This window comes from Tauraco erythrolophus, chromosome 1, assembly GCF_009769465.1.
Source record: "Tauraco erythrolophus isolate bTauEry1 chromosome 1, bTauEry1.pri, whole genome shotgun sequence".
Lineage (NCBI taxonomy): Eukaryota > Metazoa > Chordata > Aves > Musophagiformes > Musophagidae > Tauraco > Tauraco erythrolophus.
The window spans coordinates 64,194,424-64,201,361 of record NC_141465.1 but is presented as its reverse complement, the minus strand read 5'-3'; positions in this window follow the sequence as shown (position 1 = coordinate 64,201,361).

Below are 6,938 nucleotides of genomic sequence, written 5' to 3'. Positions count from 1 at the left end.
TTTTTTAAAGGAAGCGAAATGTACTTTGGCATTCTTTTCATAGTCAAGTTTGGAAAAACTATACCTCAATTTAGAAAAAGATAGATCCTAGATTTGAAAACGTATACCCTGGTTTTAAATTAAGCTTACATCTAAATAATTGCTTAGGTGTACAACATCTTTTTGTCTTTCTATGGAAACGGAGGTATCTTCAATGACAGCTTCTCCAGGTAAGTGTTTAGCAGTAGGAATAAAACCAGGTGAGCACCATCAGCAATGCTAACCCGAAGAGGAATTGAAGAAATGGACAAGAAGGTAGGTAAAGCAACGTATACTGCAGTCATATAACAACAGCAGGGCAAACCTCATGCCTCACTGATGTTTTCATTTGTGTCTAATTGATATGCACCTGCTGTAATTCACACCTCAGAGTGTGGCTCAGGCATTCTCCAGCAAACCTGTTTATTGAAGAAAATGGCTTCACTACTGTCCATGGACAGTAGTGTTGACCTAATCTAGGAATATTTCAGGAGTCAGCAGACATGCAATCTAGCCATACTACACATCTGCAAGCATTCTACTTACCATTAACAAAGCCTTCACTTGAACACTGTCCTTCACTGCAGATCACAGAGCTGTGAGTTCCACTGTCATGTATGAGGAAGAAGTGGTTTCATGGTACTACAGATAGAAGATAAGTTTTCAAGATACTGAGCACAAGAGGAGTATTGAAAAACAGGCAAGAAATGTACAGGCAGGGAAAGTACTGTCATCACACTTACTGTGAGGAATTTTCATTTCAATGCCAAAGTTTTCCAGACTAAACAAACATCGACAGACATTATCAAGACCTACGTTGGCGCCAAGTCTGAAATTCAGAACAAACTCAATTTTGAGCTTTCAGAAACGTCATTGCCTTTGAATTGATATGGAAAGTTTCTTCTTTTAGAAGGTTTAATAACATCCAGAGGCTTATTCTTAAACTCTTACAAATAATAACAAAATTTAGTGTTGGAAGAGAAAGCGTGAGAATTTCAGCGTAGGTGTTTTGCAGGGATATTCACAAATCACAGAAAAGAGGAGGTTTAGACTAAAAAAACAGCGTACCAGGATTAGCATCACAGCAGCACTAGTGCCAGGCCTTTTATGGGAAGTGAGTGACCAGCCAGGAGCTCCAAGAAACAATTTGCACGAGGAGCTGCTCGTTTTCATTAGAGCTGGAGAAAAACACCACGTAGCAGCACATGCAGTCTATTCATTTCTTTAATTTTAATGAAATCTGAGGCCAGGCGAATAGATTTTTAGAAGATAGTTTTCAGCACAACAAACATCAGGAGTTTTGTCCTGGAAAGAGTGATTGAGCTGGCCCAGAAGAGGGTTCAGGAGTGACCCAGGACAGGGTAGGCCCTCGAGGAAGAAAGATACAGTGCAAAAGAGCACACAGCAAAATTCACAGCATCAACACAGCAAAGCATTTGTTTTTATTCATCCTTCAGAGCAGAAGGCTTGTTCCTAGAGCTTATTTCTGACACTACCAGGGAGCAAACTATATTGGCAGGTGGGAATGGGGAGCTGAGTTTCACGTATCCTAATTATTAAAGGCCTGGATCCAATTCAGGACCTAAACAGATTTGTTAGCCAGCAACTCTGTTGACTTTGTTTATCAGCTAAGGTCTACTTTGATCACAGTTGGAAAATAATATGGGGACACATGGCTCCACATTCTCCCGAGAAAGAAAAGGGAGGTGCAAATGTTCTGCATGTATTTGGAAATCAGTTCACTATTCAGCTGATACAAGCAACATTTGGTAGATACGTGTGTCTCTATCTCCTGAAGAGCACATCAGAAGAAAATGATGAAAGTTTCTCTGCAGTGAGCATCTCATTTCCACAATCCATGAGGTATCTACCCGTTCCATCTCTGTCTGGGTAAAATCAAAACTCTGCCATCTAGCTCGAATCTTTCTGAGAGCTGATTTTCCTTGACTTGGTTTCACTGAGCCTTGTTATGATATATATCTGCTCTAAAACACCCCTTCATTCTCTGAATTAATTTCTGCTCTAGATAACTGTCTTTCATTACCTGTTACTGCACCTAATCTTACTGGTTCAAATCAGCTTTGGTTAGCCTGTGCCTCACTTGTTTTTTCTCACAGAAATTACTTTTTTCACTTGCAGCTCACAAGAGCTGTTATTGATTATGGATATGCATCCAGCTGGTATGAATTTGTAATTATGTAATTAATTAAGGTGTAGGCCCTTCCTACAAAAGGTGGGCCATTTCCTCCTGGCTGTGGGAAATGTACCAATCTGTTGTAGAGCTGTGGCCTATGTTGGTGAGCAACATCTGATGACCCTGATGTGACTGAAGAATCTTTGATAGAATAAAGAGACCCCAACTCCCTCGCCAGAGCCAGAGTGAGAATTCCTTTGCCAAAGAAGGTAAAGCTGCTACTCTGACAGAAAGAGGGAAGTAAGAATTTATGGAGTCAGAATGTTATGGACAGAATGAATAAAATCTTTGAAACTACTTAACTGTGTCTCTGCTCACCCTGAAGTTCTAAAAACTACTAAACAAAAAAGGGACAATTATGGATATGCATCCAGCTGGTATGAATTTGTAATTATGTAATTAATTAAGGTGTAGGCCCTTCCTACAGAAGGTGGGCCGTTTCCTCCTGGCTGTGGAGTTGCAGCCTATGTTGGTGAGCAACAATTGATCATTCTCAATAATTCACCATCTCCAGATTCTTGTGACTTCATTGCTTAGCATTGGATTATGCAGAAGAGACCTTTTTGTCCTAGGGCTGTCCAGCCTGTTTTGCAAGCTGACTGTAAACTCTTTGGTACCCATATACATTTGGAATGACTTGCTTGTTCTGGAGAGGAACTGACTGACATGTCTGAGTCTGCAGCTCAGTATACATAACCAGAACTAGAGGTGTAGCAAGGGAAGGTGAATCCCTCCGAAGGGTATTTATGCAGCCTTCTAGAGCACTGTGCCATCGGATGCTGAATGCTTATAGCTTGCAAAATACATGTATGTGTATACACATAAGCAAACACGATAAGCAAAACTCTAGCTGCAGCAGGGCTAGTTCATACAACTGAGATTGGATACATCTATATCAACTGAGTCTCTACAATGAAGTCTCCAAACACATCCTAAGACTCAAATAAGTGAAGAACTCTAAGCTGAATAATAAATACAATTTAATATCATTAGATTATTTGAGTAATTAAATAGACATTAAAAAATATTTAGAATATTTCTTCTCTGCTGGGAGCCTTTTCTCTCCAAGTGTTTGGTTCTTTTCCACAAACATATTTGCCCTCAGTGAGGTATACCAGCAGTTATACCAAATGTCCTACCACTTTTTAGAGCTATTTTGTTTAAGTAAGCAGATACTTCAGTATGAAGACAAAAAGTGGAATGATGGATTTTTAAGGAAAATCAGTTTCATAGACAACATCTGAAGACTGTCTGAAATAAAGTTCTTTCTCAGTTGGTGTTTCATTTGTATGTGTCTGTTTTGTATTTGGCCACAACTGATACCGCTATTGGAGACACTGGTGAGTCCTTTATTGCCAGTGCTACAGCATCCATAGAAATGGAAGGCTAGTGATTAATAAAAAGTTGCAAGGAGCTGTGCTTTCTCTGTTTTTGAGATACAGCTTGGTCCAGAAATCGAGACAGCCAATTACTTGCCCTCACCAGCTCTTCTAACAAGTCTCAGAATGATCCCTGAGTAAGAAATTTGTATTTGTGTATCATTGTACTTGTCAGTTGTTGTATTTAGCCTTCTGTTTCTTGAAAAAGTATGTCAAGAGACCTTATACATACTGGGCTACAAAACCAGTGCAAAATAGTTGTTCTGAAAGGAAAGATTCTTCCCACCTAACTTTGATGTCTGCTTTATTGATTTTCAGCCCATTTTTAAGTTGTTGTGCACTGGCGGCAGTTTGCACCTCGGATTCGTGGGTGCCAATATGTGCAATATACGGTGCTCTAATTAAAGAGGAGTGTTCTCTGAAAATACAGAAAGCTCTGGCAATTTAAAAAACAATGATGTGATTCTGTTTGCATTTTCCACAATCAGCAGCAAACTGCCAAATTACCTCAATAAAAACCGAGGCAGAGGTTGCAGTTCTAGACATCGAAAAGCAGAATGACTGATTCACTAATACCTCACAGCTTGTGGCATTATTCTGAGCAAAGCAAAGTGAAAGCAACCACACTTTGTTACGTTACATCAAATAAAAAGGATATTATAAGGCACAAGACAAAGCCACTAAGACACCTCACATCCTACAATAAAAAGGAAGACGTTCCTGTAGCTTGAAGCACTGAGAGACAAAGGCCATAGTTTCCGGAAATTGTTAAGAGTTTTCTTTCTACTTTTGCAGATTTATTTAGAAATTATGTTTTATTATATTTGTCTAGATTGCTAATATTCAGGGGAAGAAAGAAATTGAGGCATTTTCCATAAATCTCTTTCTTCCTGTAGCTCGCAATAACTGTATTTTATGACCTTAGTTCTAAGCTCTGTGAAGGAAAAGTTCAGTATGATGCTGAAAAAGCACTAGATCCCAATACAGAAATTTGAGATAACTACCTGAGTATGACAAAACCTAGCCCCTAACGACTGAATGTCAAAGGAAGATGAAAGAACTGGGAACTCCCTTATGTTACAGACTTAATTCTCCAAAGGCAACTGTGTTAGTGACGTATTTGTGATTCTTTTTCCAAAATGGGTGTTGGCAAAAACCTGTTTATAGTACTGTTCATATAAGTGGATAAACATTATAAAAGTACCATACCTTGCATCCTAACAAAACTTGGAAATGTTATTGCAATTTCTACTTTAAAAAGCTTAACAGACTTTGCAACATAATCATAGCATGAAATAGCAGTTGTGTGAGATTTGTTTACTAAGATACAGAATTCGTTCATTTGCCTTTTGAAAGTTACTTTCATTCTTTTATCAAACCGGAAAATTCATTCTGCCTGAAAACGAGCTATTAAAATAGCAGCAGTAACACTGAACTTATTCCAGAACTAGCACTCACCATAGTTAACCCCTTCATTAGTTACAGCTGTAAGTGTAAAATTTAGGAATTTCAATATTTAAGTACGGAAATGCTATAATTTATATACACATTATACTTACAAAATATTTTTAAGCAAAAAAGTACATAAATATATTAAACTCTGAAAAATTCATTGCAAAGTAAATGTTTTATGAGTCTTTGAATAATTAGTAAAAATATCTGCCAGAAAACTGAGGGCAAATCCATTTCTAAATAGACTCTATTATAAGGTAAATCTTTATGTTGGTCCCAAAATTATTTGTCTGTCGCATAAGTGTACCCGCTATTTTAATCTAATATTTTTTCTTGAGATAAGAAACCACACAAGTGAACTGAAATGTACTTTCTTATAAAATACTTCATACTATTTCCAACAGGATCAGTTATTTTTGGTTAAATGATAATACAAAGATTCAACCTACCATCTGGAAAATTCAGAAAGCAGAGAAGTAGATTGGCCTCTGTGCCTGGGTCCTTTGCACTGATTTTTCTGCTGTAGCTTGTACCAGATATTACTGTGAACTCTTTTTAACTGGCTTGTGCAATTCGTATCTGTAGGAGCAATATATACAGCTTCATTTTGAGACACCTCCCACTGAACAGAGCAGAACATGCAAATTACTGTGGTAACCTTAAGTACATATGAGAGATGACATCTCATAGTTCCAATTAATCAGATCTCTTCTACCAATAGCATAGGTTTTCCATTAATTGCAAATTATTCCATTTTAATGTGATTATACTGCAATAAATCCACTGGCTGGTTATTGGCTTTCTCACATGCCTGGGGAGAACAAAGAACGGACCCTCAGCTGGCAGAGAGTGCCTTGAAACAGATTTTGTTTGAAAACAAGAGACAGCTTCGCCTGGTCTAGTCAGGCAGTACCTCCTACAGAACAGCTCTAAGAGTCACCAGAGCACCAGGAATGGTTTTTAGTGAAGGAAACTGCTTCACTGAAGCTAAGCTGATAAAAAAGGCTGCTACATCAACAGTTAAATTAAGTCTCTGAGGGAAAGAAGACTGGAGGGCAAAGCAGTTCCACAGGAAATCCAGAAGCAACTCCAGGAGCACAAGATGGAGTGGGACAAGTCACTGCAGTGGTGGACATGACCCAGTGTACAGTGACCCTCAAGAGCAGGTGCTCAGGAGGCCTTGTGGGCCATCGAATGTCCGAAAGACATTTTTAGGGAGCACTGTTCAAGACTGCTGAGCATCCTGGACCCATCAGACCGAAAGTCCCAAACTATCCCCTCTTGTGCAGCAGCCAGTCTAAAGGGGTGGTTTCAGTAACAAATCAAATTCCAGGAGTCAAATCAGCTTTTTACATCTTAGCAGAATAATGCCTGAAGACACTTGGAGAATCAACTGTTCATTCTTTCTTTAACCAAACAAGAAGATTTTATGCTATGGTCATTCAAGTCCTTATTTTTCCCTGGCAGAGGTATGAATATCATTTATCACTTCCAGTGTTCCTGAAACTCTGTTGTCAGCATGTAGCAGCCCCACATCAATACACAAAGATGTAGCAATTATATGCCAATATGCAAAAATCTTAATGATATCAGACCCATGCTTTCCTCAGTTCTTGGTATAGCATTTCCTTTGAAGTGGTCTAGGGGTTGCACTTCCATATGACACAGAAAATACAAAAGAGCTAAAAAAAATCCCCTGCAACAATGAAATCTCACAATGCTTTAGTCAGCTGCTTGGGGTCAGCTCAGGTCACTGCCTTGAAAAGCTCACAACCCCCTTCCTGCTCAGGTTCATGCAGTTCCATTGGAATCAAGGCCTTCCTCGTTTCCTGACAATAGAGACTGAGGCAAAGTCTGGAGTAACCATCTGCTTTCAGTGTCTTCTCACCAAGACA